We start from the raw sequence: 22,927 nt of genomic DNA, 5'->3' as shown, positions 1-22,927 counted from the left end.
CTTCGCCCGCTTGACTTCAAAGACGAAGACAAATATTAATTATTTGCATAAACATGAGTTTACTTTTTTTTACAATGTGATGTTAATTAATAGAAAACTTAATCCTACATGTTTCACCGTCCACGGGTATGCAAATTTAAATGGAGAGCGTGCTATCATCCCACAAAACCCAAATCGAATAAATAAAAGTTACTAAATTAATTAAATTTTTATCTGAGTCTATCATTTAAAAAATCGTTCAAATTATAATAACATTTGTCAATCAGCAAGGACTTGAGGTGTTTTTTAAATAAATTTAAATTCTGATCTTTAACTTGTTGTGGAATTTTCGTTATAAATTTTAGGTGCCATACCTACAATACTTTTATTCTCCCATTATTTTTCCGGGTTGAAAGTATGTCCCTGTGTCCTTCTCCAAACTTCAAACTATATGTATATAAAATTTCAAGAAGATTAGTTGAGTAAATAGAGCGTGAAGTAACAAACAAACTTACTTTCACATTTATAATATTAGTTAGGATTTGGTATTATTTTCTGCCACGACGGACAGATGAGCATTAAATTTATTTATTTCAAAAGACATTATACTATTTTTGTTTTCAACAAACGTAATCTAAAAACAATTTGTTCAAATTCACAAGCCATCTATTCAAAACTCCCGAAGCCAATATTTATTAAAAGCTGTATTGAAAACGCGGACGAAAGATATGAAAGAGACTCCTGTGCAACATTTATTATAAAGGTAAGTAAAATCGTAGTACTCTGATATTATGACGATTCTCATTGCGCATGTGCGAAATAAGCGCCTTCAGTGATTCACAGATATTGGAGCGAAGCGCGTGTCGCGTGTAGAAAAAAAAAACACGATCGAATAAAGTTTTGGCTGTATGTTTAAATATCTTGTAATTTAAAAAGTTAGAACGTTTTTCTGTGAAAATACAATGACAGATTAAAGAACTGGCAGTTGTAAAGTTTTTAAAAGGTTCTAAATTCAAATTGTAAGAAGTGAACTTTTCCTAATGTTTTTTTTTTGTGGCCTGTGTTAGTGAAATTAGTAAATAGGTGACAGTGCATAGTGAGAAAAAAACATTCGCTACTTTTTGGAGGTAAGATAATTTGTTTTAAATGTTTTATTGATGGCGTTGAGCCTGTCAAAATTTATGAGCACTTGTTCAGTCATGAATATGCGAGAGCATTATTATAATAAGATTAACACTTTTCTATACCACCATTTTATGCAAATAAATATATTTTCTAATAAAAATATTCTCGTTGTATGAGAATGTTGGGCTCAATCGAAAGTGTTTAATAATTTACTTACATATTAGCATTTATTATATTACATCTAAAATACCCCTACTTTAGGAATTGAAATATTAATCCTAAATAGTCTAGTCAAAATGTTCTGTAGTTTTATATATTCTTATTTAAGTGTTAATTGGCTACTCTCCAACTCGACAATTTTTCTAATGTCAAAAACAAAATTTTATATGGAACTTCTATTACAGTGGTGGCTTTACAGATTTTGGAATCAAAAATCTTTTCTAATATACTGTACTGATCAATAAACCTGATCTGAAGTTACATTGAATTATTGCATTTGGTTATTTAAATGCCTTTATGGGTGAATTTCACGAGCGTTTTGAACGCCGCCGTGGGCTGTCATTAGTGTTTATTAAATTGTACCACACACAGTAATTAATTTAATTATCCTATTTTATAAATAAGTAAAGTACTGGTACAATGTTCATTTTATAAATGTTTAATTTAAAAAAATATGTTCTTTATTCAAAAAATATGTGCTACACTAATGACACGCTACACGCCGCGTTCAAACAGTCATGAAATTCAGCCATGCATTTTATTTTATACCCAGTCAAATAGCCGTTTAATAATATAATCGTCATGTAATATAACGTTATGTAGTATAAATATCAGCGACGACAAAATTAATCTCTCTCTGGAAATGCTATTATTACCTATCGGCTATCAAGATTTTTCTTTTCATACCACATGATGCTCCACATATAGACAGCAGACAGCATGAGTACTCTCAGAAGTTGAGAATAGATTTGGTCCTAAACAAACCAAAAACATTGCATCAAAATTAAGGTTGTTATTTTTGTGCCTTTCTCGCCTCAGTTAATGTCATTCCCCGTAAAATCCCCTGAAATTAATTTCCTGGCGAATATAAACCAATGAATTGAAATTAGCTCCGTTTTGGGTCATGTGCCAATTTGGACACCGAAAAATATAGTACCTACGAGGATATGGTACCTATAAGGTTTTTTACAAATAGAATAGGTAAAACTTTGGTAACGGCTCAGTGTTACGCTAAGTGAAAATATGGCCAGCACTGATTTTCAGCCGGTACCTAGTGTGAATTGCACATCAATAAGATTTCTATATATTTTTAAATTATTTTTGACACAATTTTGTTACATAGCCGATAAATATACTTAGGTAGAAACGGTTCCGACAATTGCTTCATCTACAAACGATTCGCCGATAGAATGTCTCCTCTATTCTGTCGGCGAACCGTTTCAGAACCACTTAGGTATAACCACTGAAGGCTGGCGAAACCCTGATGTGCAGCTAACCTAGGTACAGTCCTATTTCAGCGTTTAACCATAACTTAAACATAAATAAATAAAAAACCGGTCACGTCGCCGGTCAACAAACACGTCTGGGTGAATTTCACCACTGTTTGAACGCGGCGTGTAGCTTTTCACTATTGTCGCATATTAAAAAAAAATAAAGATTCATTTAAAAAAAATTAAATATTTATAAAATTAACATTGTACCAGTACTTAAATTATTTATAAAATAGGATAATTAAATTGATTACTATGTATGGTACAATTTAATAAACACTAATGATAGCCCGCGGCTGCGTTCAAAACGCTCGTGAAATTCACCCGTCTGTTTTTGGGTCATAGGATTACACCATCTTACCAAATTTCACCTGATTTGGTCCAGTAGATTCGAAGAAAATTGGGTGTGATAGTCGGACGGACAGACGAGTGACCTATAAGTGTTTCGTTTTTTCTACAAACTACTAGCATTTCGGAACAACCACTGCTGAGAAGAAATGCTGAAAGAAACTCATTCAAACAGTGTTGGTCCCTATTATGCCAGAAGGGCTTACCATTTTTTTAAATATAAATTTATGTATATTTTTTTATCAGTAATATAACAATGTAAGTACACAATAAAGTACATGGATAAAGGTATACTGAAACATATTATGATTGTGATCAAGTGCTGATGAAAGGAAAATATATATATAATTAACCAAACAAAAAAAAACTTTTAATAAAAGATCGAGCTGACCAGTTCCCCTCGGCAGCACCCGTTCACGAGTTGACGCGTGAGTCAGCCATCGCGAAGCTCAACCACAATAGAGGGAACCTCCCGACCCGACCCACGACGTGAAAACATTGTTTTTATGCAGTCAAGTGAAATTTCTTTTGATTGAGGTCCGTGGACTGAAAAAAACATTGAACTTTAGGAACACTGACTCCACAGCTTGAGAGACTCCACCATGGCTATATATGCTGTACAAGGTCGTGCTGGAGCCAGCTTTCCAAAATTGTCCACTCAGTTCATCGGTTTCCACCAAATTTATGCTACGCTGTGTGAATAACGAAATTATATCGATTGTTTGATTCCATTCGGTATAGTCTCAGCTTTAGAGAAAAGGAAAAACGAGAAAATATCCACAGAACGTAGCTATGTATTATAAATACAAAAGTCCAATGAAGAATTAACGCAATTACGACTCTCGCTAGTCGACGCCGTTTTTGTTAGCGCTGTTTGGGAAACAGTCGGTCGTAAACTGGATTGATTCAGCTAGCTTCGGTCTTTGGGCGAGTGGGACTGTAGTTTAGTGGACCTGTTGTCCCATGTCCCAATGAAATTCAAATTCAGTAATTAGACCATCACGTCATTTTTTTTAATATTAAATAGTAATTTCTCACAAGCTACAAACTACTGGCATCTCGGAACGACCACTGCTGAGAAGAAATGCCGAAAGAAACTCATTTGAACAGTGTTGGTCCCTATCATGCCATAAGGGCTTACCAGGGCATATGAAAGTACATAATGTAGATAGTCAAAGACACCAAATTGTCGCAGTTTTTTGAGAGAATACCATTCTGTCTATGTAGTTCTATCGTTAAAATCTATTAATAAGACAAAACGGAGAAAATAATCTATTTAATCCATCAATTTATCTGCATGTTGATTAAAATTACACATCTATTAGTGAAGGGTCATTTGGCCAGTAAGCATTCTCTCGTGCAAGGGTTGAATTCCGTGATAATTGATATCTGACACGCCTTATTTAAAACTATTTTTGAAGGAAAGCTGAAAGGAAGAAGAGGTCCAGGGAGACCGAGGAAGAGCTATGCGAGCAACTGAAAGAGAAGCAGGCGTTGTGTCGTATCGAAACCTTAAAAGCAAAACCGAGGATAGAGAGGCGTGGCGTATACTCCACCGACCAGAGCATAGCCCTTGAATAAAAAGAAAAACCCTTTACTTATCCGCTATAATCAATGACTATCCTTTTACCAGCGGCTATCCTGTCTGACGTCAAATCTCTTTAGTAATAATGCTCTTGTTTCAGCTAGGTTTTTATCGCTTAATTACTGACATCCACCGGAAGATATGGAATGGTCCTAGTCCAGGGCGGAAACTACACGTGTCACGACTGAAACGGAATGCAGAATCAGTCCAGTTTCAGCCTGACCTGTTTGTCCTTGTCTGTCTGTCAACGGTTACAGAGGCGTGCGATTTAATGAGAAATATTCCGTAAACAAATTTCAACTTTCATTAAAAAATATTTTTTTTATATTATTAGATTTAATTCCGCTTCTTCTTCACCTGCGCTTTGGAAGTCGGCAGTAGACTAGAATGTCAGATGCCTTTAGGCGATTTGAATAAAATCGGACACCAGTGTTAGCAATAACATACTGGACAAGTTTATTTGTTAGATAAATTAAAGAAATCCCGACTTTCAATATTCATTTCGCTACAACTTTTGAACGGCTGAACAGATTTTCATGAAACATGGCTAAGAACACTAGGGATAAGATTATCTATGACACAAAAAAATACTAAAAGAAAATCGGTTCACCTGTTTGGGAGCTACTATGCCACAGACAGATACACAGATACACAGACAGACACGTTAAACTCATAACACCCCTCTTTTGGCGTTGGGCTTAAAAAAAATTAGACTCCCAGACCTCGAGGCAAAAATAATAAACTGTAATAAAAGATAATAAAATTTAAACAATGCAATTACGTTTCTATTTGAATAAATAACTAATTTAAAAACAGAATATAGTTTATTTAATTTGAAATTCGGATGCCGCTCTTATAAAACAAATGAAGATTGACAGTGACGGAAAATTTGGCGGGAAACGAAAACGAGCCTGCAGACGGCTAACTGAATTTTGTGATCAAATTAGATTCCGGTGTAATGAGTGACTTTGAAAGGAGGAATTAAAAAATAAATTGTGTTGAATTTTCAGCCCGTAATGTAAATTAGGATATATGTATAATATCAATTTGAACTCTCTATTCTTGTAATGGCTGACATGTATCAATTTCATCTCTATTCATATGATGGCTGACACGTAATGAACCCATTTTTAACCGTTATATGTTCGAGTGTATTATATATTCGAGTAATGTCATGCACACTCAAATGGTGGTTGAGCTTCGCGATGGCTGACTCACGCATCAACTCGTGAACGGATGCTGTCGGGGACCATGTACCTTTTGACCATGTACTTTATTGTGTACTTACATGTTATATTACTGATAAAAAATTATACATACATTTATATTTAAAAATCGGTAAGCCCTTCTGGCATAATAGGGACCAACACTGTTTGAATGATTTCTTCTCAGCAGTGGTCGTTCCGAAATGTTAGTAGCTGCAAAAGCTTTGGTAAACATCATTTAATTTAGAATATGACGTGAAAAAATGCCTGTGAAGGCCTAATTTCTGAATAAATGATTAGATTTTATAATATATTTTTTTTTATATATGCTCAACCATGATTACGTTAATCGTGGATTGAGTTTCATAATTTTAGGTTTGCGTTCTTCCTTATAAGTATATAAATTACTTTTGGGAAAACATTACAGTCACAATAGGAAAATTCACTAAAAGTGACACTACACTTTAAAGGCTGAGGAAGCAACCGGGATTGCGCTCGAAAGAAAGAGAGAAGAAAATTCACTGCAAGTCAGATCAAATATGTTTTTATATTCAACAAGTAAAACAATAATTTATATGGGACTTGAAATTTCAATATCACCACATAAGCTTCAACCTTCAACTATAAGGAATACCACAAGGAAGCAGATTATACGAAAAACTAGTTAAACATATCGTTAAAGTTATATAAATTATATTTCCATGTAATTAATACTTATAATAATCAAGTACTTATACGGAAATACTAACTCAATAAAATTATTGTATAATATTATGATATCATGTGCCGGTGTGGTTCAAGTTTGGAATAAAACCACTGCATATTCTCCCGTGGATGTCATACGAGGAGATAAAAGCAGCTGATGGGCTACAACTGCATTCCCAAGCAATGTTAACGTCAGGCAGACGGCCGCCCGGCCGGTTGAAAAATCACTCCCGAATCTTTAAAATTTTTAAGGTTATTTTCTATGTTGATCGCGGGCTTTGCGGCGTCACAGACCCGAATGCAATCAGGAACATACGGAGATAAAAGAGCAATCACAATATTGTGTGCTTAAATAAATTGATTAAAAGATATGTCCAAAACACATATGTAAGTAATAACATAAAAATCGCAGTACTTATTAACCTTTAAGGTTATAAGTAGTTAAAAGTATATTTCATACTTTTGTTAGCTCATGTAATCGATAATTATGTAGGTCAGAATCTTCTTGAGTTTAGCTCAAAACCAAATCATTTATTCAGAAATTAGGCCTTCACAGGCACTTTTTCACGTCACATTCTAAATTAAATGATATTTACCAAAACTACTAGCATTTCGGAACGACCACTGCTGAGAAGAAATGCCGAAAGAAACTCATTCAAACAGTGTTGGTCCCTATTATGCCAGAAAGGCCTAACATTTTTTAAATATAAGTTATTTTTATTAAATGATTACTCTTGAACATTGTTATATATTGTTAATTAAGAATTATTGAATATATAATATTGTTGTTGTACAATTTAATATTGTTTATAAGACATGTCAATAAAATGTAACAAATTGTAGTGAATTTTCCATCGGTGAAATTCATAATGCGATTGACATACTCAAGATTAGGTACTCTCAAAGTAGGAAAATGGACTTCGATGCTCAAGGAAAAAGAACACTGAGAAAGTAACCTGAGAACGTTCAGATGAGAGATATTAACTTCAAGATTAACACAACTGATTTTAATAGACATTTTAGCATTCGTATACGAAAGTTACGAAAGGTGCCATTGATTGACAAAAATAGGGCCAAAAATATTTAACATATGATGATAGGTTAAAAGCTGTTATCATATAATGTTGATTGTATGCTGCTAACAATAAATAATTAAGTGCTTACATATAAGCATGTATGTATGTTATTATGAGTGTTCTATTAGATAAGTATGTACTCGTGGTTAGAATATATTATTGTATACTAGCAGCGCCCCGGGGCTTCGCTCCCGTAGGAATTTCAGGATAAAAATACCCTATGTATTATTGCAGGTTTTATTGTATACGTGTAGCAAATTTCATAACAATCCGTCCAGTAGATTCTGCGTGAAAGAGAAACAAACTTTCGCATTTATAATACTAGTAGGATGTATATAATTGAAGTTAATTATCTATATTAGTGTTGATATTTTCCTCTATTACACATTCATGTGAGCCCTTCATTTCACATTCCTTGCTGTGACGCCCGCAGGCCAAGCTCCCAATTTCGGCCATGTTTTTATGATCCGCCTCACTGACGTTCACCTATTATGTCTGCCAAACCAAAGCATTTCGTTTCATTATGTGGAAAAAAATTCATTCGATATGGTATCGAGGGCACAGATTGTATATTAGATAACAGATAATAAATCAATAAAATAACTGATAATAAAAGTCAGAATTTGTCAGTTGCTTCGGGCTATACTATAATATAATATGATAGCCGCATATATTTACTATTTATTCAGAACCAAACACGCCATACATCGAAACATGGCCGTCAAGTTTTAGATCTTAACTCGACAGGAGTTGTGTTAAGCTGTGATATACTGAAGCTAAGTTTCGAACAATCAAAAAAATATTTGTCCATAGTTATCGATGAACTATTAGTTAATTTATCCACCTAGGTGAACTAAACCAATAGTTACGTAATTCTTGATTAACGAAATTCTATTGGTTGCTCGACACTTAGCTTCAGTTAGCAATATAACTGTTTAAATGAGTTTCTTTCAGCATTTCTTCTCAGCGTCTCGTTCAATAATCGCCAGAAGTTTGTAGCCTTTTGAGACATTATGATATAAAAATTGACTTGGAAACGTGAAAAACGACTATGAAGGTCTAATTCCTGAGTTAATACTTCGAATTTGAGCTTAGCACAGCATAGCAGAGCACTAGTCGAGTTCGACCCTACGATCTGTTTTCCATAAATAACTAAACCTCTTTCGATAAGTATGTATAAGACCTATATTTGTTAATTGATGTCCTTGGAGAAAAGGCTGCGGTGAAATTTGTTGCGCCGCTTCTTCTTCACCTGCGCTTTGGAAGCCGGCAGTAGACTTAGTTTAAGTAATTTTTTGACGTCAATAAGTGATGTATGCTAAACTGAATAAGGAATTTTGAATTTAATATACGCCACCCGATCCGTTACAGTGTCGATAATATCACTATCAAATGGTGTAGTTCAAGCCTAAAATTAATATTATCCGGAAAGCCGTAAATTAGATTGTAACAGGTTTCTCACAAGTGTTCGATATCGGCTGCATTGCAAGGATACAGTTACTATTGATATAGCTTTTGCCCCTGATTACATTCGCGTGAATTCGAGGTAAGTTTGAAGAAACGTTGAAAATTGGAACGAGAACGCTTGACATAGAAATTTTCATCAATTCTCAAATTTTCAACGAAAAATCATTTATTTTAAACGGCCCGTTCCGGCTTCGCTCAGGTAAAAAGATTATTTACCTGAAACTTCCTCAGGAATCACACTATCTATTGGTGAATACCGCGTGAAAATCCGTGCAGTAGTATTTAAGTTTATCGCGAACAGACAGACGGGTAGAGAACTTTGTTTTACATTAGGTAAGGATAAGAATTATTATAGAATATTAATGCACAAACATTATTTAAAAGACATTGTGAAACTTAATAACATAATAATATTTTGACGACCTCGGTGGCGCAGTTATAAAGTGCTTGCCTCTGAACCGAGAGGTCCGGGTTCGATCCCCGGTCGGGTCATGATGGAAAATGATCTTTTTCTGATTGGCCCGGGATGGATTTTTATCTATATATGTATTTGTTATAAAATATAGTATCGTTGAATTAGTATCCCATAACACAAGTCTCGAATTTACTTTGGGGCTAGCTCAATCTGTGTGATTTGTCCTAATACATTTATTTATTTGTAAAAATATATATAACACACACTACATAAGTACGATTACTGCCAACAATGGCAGTTACCTAACCAATTGGTAACAAACGATTGATAAAATTAGTTCTTGGCTCACAACCAACACTATTTACCTATCGGTACACTAAACAGCACATCTATCTACACAAAACCCTTGAAAAATCGTCGCTATTACGGCTACATAGAGCTTATGTTGTATTTGAGTTGAATGTACTATAGGAATGTAAATGACTTGATTTATTTATTATTGAAGATACCTAAGTATTATTTGGAGTACTCCGGCTCTGAATCGATTATTTATTTTTGGTTATTTAGACTTTGTTGCGTAAAATACAGTGTATAAAATTACATGAAGCGAACTTAATGAGCATTATTTAAATATAAATAAATAAATAATAAGTAAATATATTAGGACAAATCACACAGATTGAGCCAGCCCCAAAGTAAATTCGAGATTTGTGTTATGGTATACTAACACAACGATACTATATTTTATAACAAATACATATATAGATAAATATCCATCCCGGGCTAATCTGATTGGGCCGGGTCCAATCAGAAAAAGATCACTCTCCATCACGACCCGACCGGGGATCGAACCCGGGACCTCTCGGTTCAGAGGCAAGCACTTTACCACCGCGCCACCGAGGTCGTCATTTACCAACAATTGGGTTAAATAGAGAAGATTGTGTGGGATCAACTGAAGATAAAAGTTAAATGAGCCCACACAATCCTAACATATACTATATATAATTTATATCCTAACTAATATGCGAAAGTAAGTTTGTTTGTTACCTCTTAACGCTCTATCTTCTCAACCAATCTTCTTCAAGTTTTGCATACATGTAGCTTGATGTATGGAGAAGGGACAAGGGTACTTTTCATCCCGGAGAAATAACTATTCCCGGGGGAAATTAACGCGGGCGAAGTCGCGGTAAAAAGCTGGTAGTATATAATACAGACAGCTGTATGAACGCGATAAACTCAAAAACTACCGAACGGATTTTTGCACAACAACATAGTGATTCCTGAGTGTATATTTTGTTATGGTTTTACCCTAGCGAAGCCGGGACGAAAGCATTAAAACAAATACCTACACTGCTTTGAGAAAAATCAATGGGAAGATTACTATCTAGCCACAGGTCGGCCTAGACTCAGCCATTGTGCCTAGACCTACGTGCAGTGTTCTAAATAAAGCCAGGTCAAGCAGTGTCTTCTTTGTTGCGACTTTCTTGTTTTGTGTTTCTTTACACGTTTTATATTGCATTCCTTTTTGCCACATTGCCACTAGACGCGGTAGGTAGTCGTAAAGGTCATGTCAGACGCCTTTAGGCGACTTGACTGAAATCTAACACCAGTACTAGCATAAAATGCATGCCTGTTCCGGAATACAACACATAGCTGGCATATAAATACTTACGACCTCCGTGGCGTAGTGGTTACCACGCCTGAAGGGTTCGATACCCAGCGCGAGCTACTTGTATATCGCAAATATTTGTCTGTAGGTGTTTTGTATGCGTTTTTGTTTTTCTAGTGCAAATTGCTACTGGTATTGACCAAATATGTATACTACCACTATCGACAGTAGGCTTAAAAAATCACTTAAAATATCGATGTTAGGTACTATCGATATTACGGATAGCCAAAAACTGATGATAATATAATCTTCTTGTTATTATCGTGTCGACTCGGCAAAATTCATGAGGACCACTGATACCTAAGCATTATCTGTGACGTCTTACAAAAATACACCTTCTTAGAGCCCACACGCATTCTTATTTCTAGTTGGAAATTCGCGTATTTATTATGTAATATATGGTTAAGTACGCTAAGTATTAAAAAAAAGGGTGCACTCCGGAATTGCCGGCAGAAGTGAAAACTTGAATATTAACGTTGCGCATTTTTGACGTCTTACGAATCACGTTTCCTGACGCGAATTTAACATGTTTTACCCATTAGAAAAAGTGCACAGCGCCGCTAAAGAAGTGTTCACATCGAAAAATACAATGTATTCAGAGTTATTTCAAGACGAATAAACCATTATCTACATAGTAGGTGCCGCTTTGAGAATCACATATATCTATAACCACACTTTCACACACATATCTAAACTAAATAATCACCCGAAACATGAAAATTAGATCAACATTTAGTTACATCATAAATATTCTATGTTCGTGAATAGTTCGTGACATAAATTTCGTCGTTAAAGTTATCCTCATTTACATAATCACATAGATTTTGAATTATACAAACTACGTACCTATGTACTTACTATATAACTAGAAACTGGATTGTGCCAACAGAATACTAGCTCTTGCCCGCGTTTTCGCCCGCATCAATTTATCTGCGAAAGCGGAACAGGCGATTTTCATACAAACTTTCACGCCCCGTAATAGTCATTTTGTGGTAAAAGCAAAATGTTTGAACTGGCGTCTGTAACTACATGCATAACAAATTTTATCAAAATTGGTATACATGTAGCCGTGAAAGCGTAAAAAACAGACAGACAAACTTTCGTATTTTATAATATTATATTAGTAATATTAGTAAGGATTGATATAGATTAAGTACGGTCGTCTGTACTTTAGAATACCAATGTTTTAGTGTCAATCCATCAATTTCAAATAGACATATGACACTTCAATGGTGTTATTCTTTTAAGCCCAAAATATCCCAGACTTGGCAAGCACCGAGCGTCGGTTGTGAGACGGATGGGTCGGCTCGTATGTCATTCTCTTGTTATCACCAGTCCGTATTTTGTATGTCCATATCCATTCTTCCATACTGATACTGTAAAACGATTTGTATTTTTGTTTGTAATAAATAAACTCAAAAACCACTGGGCCGATTTCGATGAAATTTCGCTTCACGGATCTAGTACCTTTGCGCGAAAGACACGTGCGCAAAAGACTCTTGCGCGAATCCTTTTGCGCGCAAAGATATTTTCGCGAAAAGACTCTTGCGCGAAAGACATTTGCGCGCAAAACACATGCGCGCAAAAAAACATGCGCGAAAGTAATTTGCGCGCAAGAACCATGCGCGAAAGACCAATGCGCAAAAGGAAAAAAAGTGGTTAAAGGATGAGTTTCTGAAAAAATTTTCCGTACATCGTTACAAAGTAAAAGTTCGCAAAAAGTTTTGTCGTTAATCTGACGGATGATACAATAATCTGTAAATTCAAACCAATTGGCGGTCGTCCTCAATTAAAAATAGCGCCATTACTTAATTTGGGTCAATATTCTAGAGTATGACTAGCCCGCTGGTACAACTAAATCTCTGTAGGACTTAGATTTCGATAGGAGTACTTCATTCAACCAGATATCAGAATAACTAGATATCATGTCGGCCATTATTTTTAGTGTTAACGGTTTTTGTGATACCATTTATGTTTTAAACCAGGTTAAAGTCAAAGATAGGTACTTATGAGAAAATAACTTCTAAGGTTATCATGTCAAACTGCTATATTGGAAGTCCCGGCTTCAATCCCCGGTCAGGTTAAGATGGAAAATTTCCTTTTTCAGATTGACCTGGGTCTTAAATGTTTAGTTATATATATATATATATATATATATATATATATATATATATATATATATATATATATATATATATATATATATATTATATATATATAATATAAAGTTCGCAAAAAGTTTTGTCGTTAATCTGACGGATGATACAATAATCTGTAAATTCAAACCAATTGGCGGTCGTCCTCAATTAAAAATAGCGCCATTACTTAATTTGGGTCAATATTCTAGAGTATGACTAGCCCGCTGGTACAACTAAATCTCTGTAGGACTTAGATTTCGATAGGAGTACTTCATTCAACCAGATATCAGAATAACTAGATATCATGTCGGCCATTATTTTTAGTGTTAACGGTTTTTGTGATACCATTTATGTTTTAAACCAGGTTAAAGTCAAAGATAGGTACTTATGAGAAAATAACTTCTAAGGTTATCATGTCAAACTGCTATATTGGAAGTCCCGGCTTCAATCCCCGGTCAGGTTAAGATGGAAAATTTCCTTTTTCAGATTGACCTGGGTCTTAAATGTTTAGTTATATATATATATATATATATATATATATATATATATATATATATATATATATATATATATATATATATATATATATATATATATATATATATATATATATATATATATATATATATATATATATATACATGTTATAAAATATAGTATCGTTGTGTTAGTATCTCTTAACACAAGTCTTAAACACGACGATTTCGGTGGCGCAGTGGTAAGGTTCTTGCCACTGAACCAAGAGGTCCCGGGTTCGATCCCCGGTCGGGTCATGATGGAAAATGATCTTTTTCTGATTAGCCCGGGTCTTGGATGTTTATCTATATATGTATTTGTTATAAAATATAGCATCGTTGAGTTAGTATCCCATAACAAGTCTCGAACTTACTTTGGGGCTAGCTCAATCTGTGTGATTTGTCCTAATATATTTATTTATTATTTATTTAAACTTCCTTGGGGCTAACTCAATCTGTGTGATTTGTCCACATATTTATTAATTTATTTAAATTAAATACTCGAGTAGGAAAGAGTGGAGATCATGAACATAACATATCACACTTTCCTACAGAGCGCAATAAAATACGTTTCCGTTTTATGTATATTTTACTTTTAAGTTATATTTGACCGTAATTTTCACATTTCCATGTTACTATTTGTCGAAATTAACTGATAAAAATGCAATAAAGACCACTTAAAATAGTGTTTTAATTGCTGTTATCAATGGGCTAGATTCCGCTGTGGCTGTGACACGCGATACTTAATTTTAACCTGGCATTGAAACTAAGCAGGCGTTTTTATGGTTCTTTGACTCGAAAAAGTACTGCGAAAAAATTTAATAAAATTGTTCTGGTAATTTTTTTCTTTATTTAGTTTTTTGGAAGTGAAAACTTCTCTAGCGGCGTTGTGCACTTTTTGTGATGGGTAAAAAATGTTTAACTCGCGTCAGGACACACGTGACCCTGATCGAAAATTCGTAAGATGTCAAAAATGCACAACGTTAATATTCAAGATTTCACTTCTGCCGGCACACCCGGAGTGCAACCTTTTTTTTTTACTTTAATAGTGTTACAAATAAGCTGATAAATATACCTTAGTCTGAGTTGTAATTCTTAAAGTCTTCGACTTAAAGTTGTGGTCAATCACATATACTTCATTAAACAAATAGTAATGCCAAACAGTCCCTGGGCTCCGACGCTCAATGGCTGCGGAAGAATAAATGCGCTCAGGTGAGAGAGATATATCATAATTAAACACTTTAAACCATTATGTAAATATTAAACCATTTTTTGCACCTTTTAAAATCAGTTAATAATTCGATTCTTGCACTTTACTCCATTATTGAGCAAGAATAAAATACAATGTTGTTGAAATGTTCTTTTTTTCCCTTTTGCAGTGAGCATGATACCAATATGACTGCCATTTAAAGCTCTAATTATGGGAGATTTCACGTTAAATTACATTGACATCTAAATTTGGACTGAAAGTCACAATAAATCTTTAAAAGGAAGTCCTGACTCACCACACTGGGCTGGCCAAAACAGTTGAGCTAGAAAGTAAATGAGCTGTAAAATTGTTAAACTTTACACCCACAGATTTTTACTATACAATTTGAAAAATGGCTCCGTTTTATAGTTTCCATATTAGGAATAGGTTGCACCAGTCAACTTTGACGTTATCGGCGGTAAAAACAAAATGGCGTAAGTACTTTACGTTGTTGTTCGGATTAAACTACGAATAAGTATGGATTAAAGTTAACGTAAACATTGACTGCTGCTGCAGATTACGTATAATCTGTGACGTAAGTAGTCATATCGGTATTTAATAATATATTGTTAAATGGTGTTAGGTAGTAGATATTATCATCAGTTTTATATTTATAGAAATTGTAAATTTAAGAAATAAATATTATTCGTTTATATATAAATATATATATAAACGAATAACTCGCTTATTTGGCTTTCACAAAATCTAATTCCAATTCTCACAATTCTTTTGGAATGTTCACTAAATCCCAAGCATAACTTCATAGAATTTCAAGAAGTGGGCCCTCAGACCACACGCACATGAATAAATCACACAGATTGAGCTAGCCCCAAAGTAAGTTCGAGACTTGTGTTATGGGATACTAACTCAACGATACTATATTCTATAACATACACATATAAACATCCAAAAGTTCTTTGTTCATCATAGAATTCTTCTCTATGCGTGTCGACGCTGTCCAATGATTTTAGAATCTTCGTTTCATTCATACATAATTCAGTAACGACAACAATGGATTATATATATTTTTTTTATTATTATTTATTTAAAGACAATACAATAAAAACAATACACATAATGCATTAGGCTAAAACCACAGTGGTTTGTAACGTACGAGTAGGTACCAATGTTACAAAAGTTACATCACAGTATCAACAATGATACAACAATTATCTAATACAACAATATCACTTCTTGGCTAATATAATTAACCTGACAAAAAATACGTATTTATACGGATAGGGGCCGACATATTCTCTAAGAAATGTTCTTTAAGTTTTACTTTAATTAGTTGATTTTACTTACACATATTTATTGCACCTTTTTTCTAATCGGTATTTTTAAAAAGTATTGCATCTACAATTTCAAGGATTAGGAATATGTTTCAACAAATATATCCCTCTTTTTACACAAGTTGTAGTAAATATGGTTAGTAATCCATATAAAATAAGCGCAAAAGGCGATCTTATCGCAAATACAATTTCTTCCAGCCAAAAACCTATGCCAAAAACATTTTATACATAAAATAACTGACAGGATTTTTTGCCATTTCCATTCCAACAGGCAAAAGGTGTTATTCGTTGACAGAAACAGAAATGGCGGCATACAAAACATACCATTATGCATCACCGTGGCAGTATGCATAAAATATGAATATCATAAACCAGAACTACCCATAAGAAAATCACGCGACACCGACCTAAACCGTCATGTCGATTTGGTTCCATATTCGAGAACTAATGCCGCCTTCACATGGGGATAGCAGACCATTATTTTATTACGATTGAGTGGAGTATTCGTATCTTTGAAAGGGATTATCAAAGTAAAACTCTTTATCGATGACAGGGCAAAATAGATGTGTCCTTTTTGTCGTGGCCATTTGTTTGTAATATTGGCGAAATGGTAAAGTCGAAGTGGTAAAGTTCTTGCCTCAGAACCGAGAGGACCCGGGTTCGATCCCCGGTCGGGTCATGATGGAAAATGATCTTTTTCTGATTGGCCCGGGTCTTGGATATTTATATATATGTATTTGTTACAAAATATAGTATCGTTGAGTTAGTATCCCATAACACAAGTCTAGAACTTACTTTGTGCCTATCACAATCTGTGTGATTTGTCCTAATATATTTATTTATTGCATTCTGACAAATAAATCACTTGTATCTGTATACATACGTATCAAGTCTGTAATCCATTGCTACTATCTCATTCACACCTTCGCATGGAATCTTGCAATTGTGATGCAAATATCGATTGTTATTTGAAAATTAATAATCTTTATAGTAAAAAACAAAATGGCTCTCCAACTTTGTTTCTATATTCTTATAAACCACACGACGGATTTTAATGCGGTGTTCACTGTTATTTAGTCAATTTATTTCTGAAGCAATCATTCATGTATGTATAAGAATACACGAATAATTCCGCGCGAAGATGGGTCAGATCGCTAGTGCTAAATAAATATTCAAATACAACAATAGTATAGGATGATGACCCTATTCGAGTGAAACAACACGTCTACCGCACTAACTCAATGTAATACAGATTCAGATCACATTACATACATTAATAGAGGGCACAGTCGAGTGTTGCCAAACTCGTAAGTAACGTTTAGCTGTATTTTAAGCTACCTACTTAATCCATGTAAACGCGCACGAATCCACGTCACAGCGGTTCAGTTTCGTAGATTCGTGACATAACATAAGTGACAGAACATCGCGTGACGAGCACCCGTTCCGATTTCCTGGTTGGAGGTGGACGAAATTATTTCAGGTTTGGTTCGTTTCGTAGCTGGGGGGGGGGGGGGGATTGGACTATAACGACACATGTAATCTTAGACATTGAAGGCGTTTGGTTCCCGCCCTAGAATAAGACTACTCCATATCCTCGATTAAGGTCTTTATAGACTCGAAGAAGGTTGAATTTAAGCAGGCAGCCGGTCGTGAAATCTCAGCTAAAAGGCTAAACGGCTTCTGGAGTAATTTTGATGAAATTTGAAATAGACATGTAAAGTGGTGTCTCCTTTTTGAGTGTGTTAATGCTAACACTGATATCAGATTTTAATCAAGTCGCCTAAAGGCATCTGGCATTACTTTTACGACTACTTGAATCCCCAATCCCGAATCCGAAAGCAAGTGGCGGCAGTAAGTCACTCAGTAACGGAAGAGTTTTATATATATTGATTGCAAATCGATACAATAATATCGATACTATCGATAGTTCGTCGACGCTGGTGTGGATAACTATAAGAGCCACATCTCAAAGGAAATTTAAATGGTCTCTAAGGAAAAACGCAGCATAGAAAATTAATATCCAATTTGATCGAACAAAAAAAAGTGTGAAGCAATTCAATCGAGACGCAATTGGAATCAGCTGATTGGATTGGAGCCAGTCTCCACGGATCGATTCATAGCCTAGATCGAATGAAATTCGAAGGAATATGCGCATGAAGGAATATATTAAATGATATTCGTTATAATTTTTAACTTGTTTTAAAATTTCCCAGTTCTATTCCAATATTTTTCATTCTTATTTTCAAAATATGAGCTGTTTACAATTTGAAATAGACTAAGAATAATTTTGGTTTGTTAGGTATTGTTTGCATATACATACATACATATATACTCAAATACTAACCGACTGCTTGACTGGACGAGATCGTTCCGTGGAATAAGTCCGCCATATTGCTCTCACAGTCTCTGTTTCTTGTGTCTTTGTGTTTTCTTATGCATTTTTTTCTACTGTAGGGCCAGAACATGCTATGGAGAGAGATGAGTGGAAAAATAAGGGGGCGGGCCTTTGCCCAGCAGTGGGACACAACACCTACAGGCAATAAATTTATCAAAAAAAAAAAAGAAAAATGGTCTAGACAGAGACAGCACAAGATATGAAGACGACAATGATTCAAATTCACACAGGTAGACCTTAGTATGGTCGTCTGCATGAGTAACTCACTCTTATCTATTTCAGCCCAGGGACCGGACCGCTATCCCTTTCACGGGTTTTGAAGGGGTTTTTGGAATGGGTTTGCTTTCGAAAGCCGTTCGGTGCTGTAACCCGTTCAATTTGCTTTGGTAAGCGCTATATCAACGACTACAAAACCCTTTCTTTGAGGTAAGTCATACGAAGGGGTTACCCGTTCAGATAGCAGGCTAATTTACGCTTTAAGCTCAGGCCATACGGTCTTAATTTGTATAAATTGCAATGCACAACAAATACCTACTAAGCGCGTGCGGTAAAGCGGTGCTTTATAATTTACACGATTCAATGTGTCTTCACACATGGAGCTACGCAAATTTGCGCCGGAGCGGGGTATGATGAAAACTACACCCCTCTCCCCCACAGGCATTTAAGGTGAAAGCCAAACAGGGTAAGTGCTATAACGAACGGGTTACCCCTTCGAAAGAGTTAGCCATATTATATGGGAAATCCTTTGAAAGGGTTAGCCTCACCTTATGGGTCACAAGTCATTGGATTGGGTTAGCTATTGTACAGGTTACACAAGAATATGGGAAAGCTTTTCAAAGGATTAAGCAAATGAACGGCTTGTCCGATTAGCCGCCAAGCAGACTACTGTATGTTTGGCTTGCATTGTTGTGTTCCGGTTTGTAGGGTGAGAGAGGCGCTGTGATTACAAGGCACTGTGGCAAAAGATCCTAGGACACAAAGTCGGCAATGCGCGTGTGAAACCCCTGGTGTTGCAGGCCTCCGTAGGCTGCGGTGACCACTTACCATCTGGTGGGCCGCATGCTTGTGTGGCTTGGTAGTTAAAAATTAAAGTATTATTTTGTAATTATTTCATTTATATATATAAATGAAAAAAAAATACGAAATAATACAATAGGGATTCCGTAAATTTTGATAATTATCACAATAATTTATCGGATAACTTTCTAAGAAGTGCAAAATGACAAAAAAAAAGGAAAATGGATCCCGGGGCTCCAATGTTTAATGCATGAGGAAGAAATTCAGAAAACTCTCCGTTGAGAGAGTATATTTAATTTAAAATATATATCGCGAAATAAGTTCATCAAAGGTAATGTAGTCGGTCACAAAGACTTCTGTAAGAAATGCTAGTGTGTCCACATTGATAAGCGGAAGCGAGTAGTAGTCATATAATTTATCCGCCACAATAGTGTCACAACACACACCAACAAATTTGCAAAACTAGACAGGCTAACAACATCTGTTTTACAAGTATTTATGTTTTATTAAAAGTATAATACAACATGAATTATAATTAATTATATTATATATGTTAATGTTCCATCGAATAATCGAACTAGAACTTTTCGACTGCATCAGAGTCGTGCCCATAGACTAGCACAAAGTAAAAAAAACTATAATGTTTTTAATTCAAATAGGCAATATTAAATAATAAATAAATAAATATATTGCGACAATTACACAGATTGAGCTAGCCCCAAAGTAAGTTCGAGACTTGTGTTACGGGATACTAACTCAACGATACTATATTTTATAACAAATACATATATAGATAAACATCCAAGACCCGGGCCAATCAGAAAAAGATCATTTTCCATCATGACCCGACCGGGGATCGAACCCGGGACTTCTCGGTTCAGTGGCAAGAACTTTACCACTGCGCCACCGAGGTCGTCAATATTCATAGCACTTTGAAACGGCCTTATTATCGTAATACTGATTAACGTCGACAATTTACAGTACTATTACGTTACGCTTTACGTTAACGTGCGCAAAAAAAGTACGCCATTTTGTCTAAACGTCAGGTGCGCCGATTTAAATCAATGTTAAATTTGACTCTGGTTTAACTCATCCTAATTTTACCACCTAATTGCAAGTGAGAAACAGAAGCGGTGTAATAAACTTTGTTTTATATCCACACAAGCGGTATCTCTATCGCGTCCGCCTGTGTAACGAAACCTATATCCTTATTCGACAAAGCACTTTGAAATGGGACTCAAAAGTCGAGCGAAACCTGGGGCGTGTGGATAAACCATTTTGTTTTCTTACTTTTAAAGACCTGCCTTAATAAAAGGGAAATGAGATTCTCCAGAAGAGAGAACTTACTTTATGTTGTTGATTCGAAAGTTTTATTTCTGTTTTTAATGCCGCCTGTTAATCTAGTCTCGACTTGTGAATAGACAACAGGATTTTTTTATTTGATGCCTCTTTTAATATATTTTTAAATATATTAGGGCAAATCACACAGATTGAGCCAGCCCCAAAGTAAGTTCGAGACTTGTGTTATGGGATACTAACTCAACGATACTATATTCTATAACAAATATATATATATATATAGATAAACATCCAAGACCGGGGTCAATCAGAAAAAGATCATTTTCCATCATGACCCGACCGAGGATCGAACCCGGGACCTTTCGGTTCAGAGGTAAGCACTTTACCACTGCGCCACCGAGGTCGTCAAAACGTCGGGGCTCTTTGATCATCAGTTACATAATTATATGTAATAATGTAACTGATGTATTTCTCAAGATATAACAAAAACAATATTGTAGCCTCGAAAAAGTACGTCGGCGTAAGACGTAAAGAGATGAATTAATTCAGCCGAACTGGCATGGTCTCGGTAGCCCAGTGGTCAAGACCACTATCCCTGATAGACAGGGGCGCGGGTTCAATTCCCGCTGGATTACAGAATTTTTTTAACTCATTATTATTTTCGAACATAGGTTGAAAAGCATGTCTGATATGTATAACAAATCCATTTAAATACTTTAAACTGGTTAACAGTACAAAACAAAACTGCTCGAAAAACAAAAGCATATTAGCGTACTATGTAACATTTAGTTAAAGAATTAATGTAAAAGACAAATGAAGATCTACGTAGAAGTCGCTTTGGTAAACAAATATTATAAACACGAAAGTAAGTTTGTTTGTTTGTTACCTCTTCACGCTCTATCTACGTAACCAATCTCCTTGAAATTTTGCATACATGTAATTTGAATTATGAAGACGGACAGTACCGATATTTTTCATCGCCGGAAAAATAACTGTTCCCGCGGGAAATTAAAGCTAATTTCAAATAAATTTTTGACATCACTAACTAATTTGTATCATTCTAATTTGTCGATTCTATTTACTAACTCAGTGGATATACAGCCTAATACAGCTCCAGTGCAACCATACCCTAAGGCTGTGTTCCACCAAGCAAGCCTCTCCGATAGCGCTTGCAAATGGATTACCTTTATCTATCCGGCACATTGTCTGACCACTATCTGGTATCGAATAGGGTTACCACCGGCATATCGATACATCGCAACATTTTTCTTCTTTATAAAATCAAAATCAAATCATTTATTCAGAAATTAGACCTTCACAGGCACTTTTTTACGTCATATTCTAAATTAAATGATGTTTACCAAAGCTACAAACTACTAGCATTTCGGATCGACCACTGCTGAGAAGAAATGCCGAAAGAAACTCATTCAAACAGTGTTGGTCTCTATTATGCCAGAAGGGCTTACCATTTTTTAAATATAAATTTATGTATAATTTTTATATATTTTATATTATATAACAATGTAAGTACACAATAAAGCACATGGTCAATATATGTATACTGAAACATATTATGATTGTGATCAAGTGAAAGGAAAATATATATACCTATATATATATATATATATATATATATATATATATGTATAATTAACCAAACAAAAAAACTTTTAAAATATATAAATAACTAGCTTCGCTCCCGTGGGAATTTCGGGGATAAAAGTACGGTATGTTATTCCAGGTTATATTCTACCTGTGTACCAAATTTGATAACAATCGGTTCTTAAAATTTGGATCCAATTAATTACAAAGGAACCTTTAAAAGTATGTTAGTATTTTAACCTAATACAATATATATACTCATGTTTTTGCAAATAAATACAAAGATTATTATTTTGCAAAAACATGAATTTCTTTGTTTTAAAACGGTTTGATCTTAATGAAATTTCATTTTCAAA

The 22,927-nt window shown here is 34.9% G+C and overlaps 1 protein-coding gene across 3 annotated transcripts in view; it reads left to right on the top strand.

Annotated features, from left to right (window-relative positions):
* The first annotated feature begins 823 nt into the window (after positions 1–823).
* Oamb (Octopamine receptor in mushroom bodies) overlaps positions 824–22,927 on the top strand; it is a 102,317-nt gene continuing 80,213 nt past the window's right edge. For 2 of the 3 annotated variants that reach the window (XM_053763940.1, XM_053763943.1), the window contains exon 1: positions 824–1,106. The gene's annotated coding sequence lies outside the window, so the exon portion shown is untranslated. Of the gene's footprint in view, positions 1,107–18,935; positions 19,040–22,927 lie in introns of all 3 variants that reach the window. The other variant, XM_053763942.1, reaches the window with a different exon arrangement.

The sequence above is a fragment of the Plodia interpunctella genome, chromosome 24 (assembly GCF_027563975.2).
Source record: "Plodia interpunctella isolate USDA-ARS_2022_Savannah chromosome 24, ilPloInte3.2, whole genome shotgun sequence".
NCBI lineage: Eukaryota > Metazoa > Arthropoda > Insecta > Lepidoptera > Pyralidae > Plodia > Plodia interpunctella.
The sequence above is the reverse complement of the archived record's forward strand: the minus strand, read 5'-3'. Positions and strand labels throughout refer to the sequence as shown.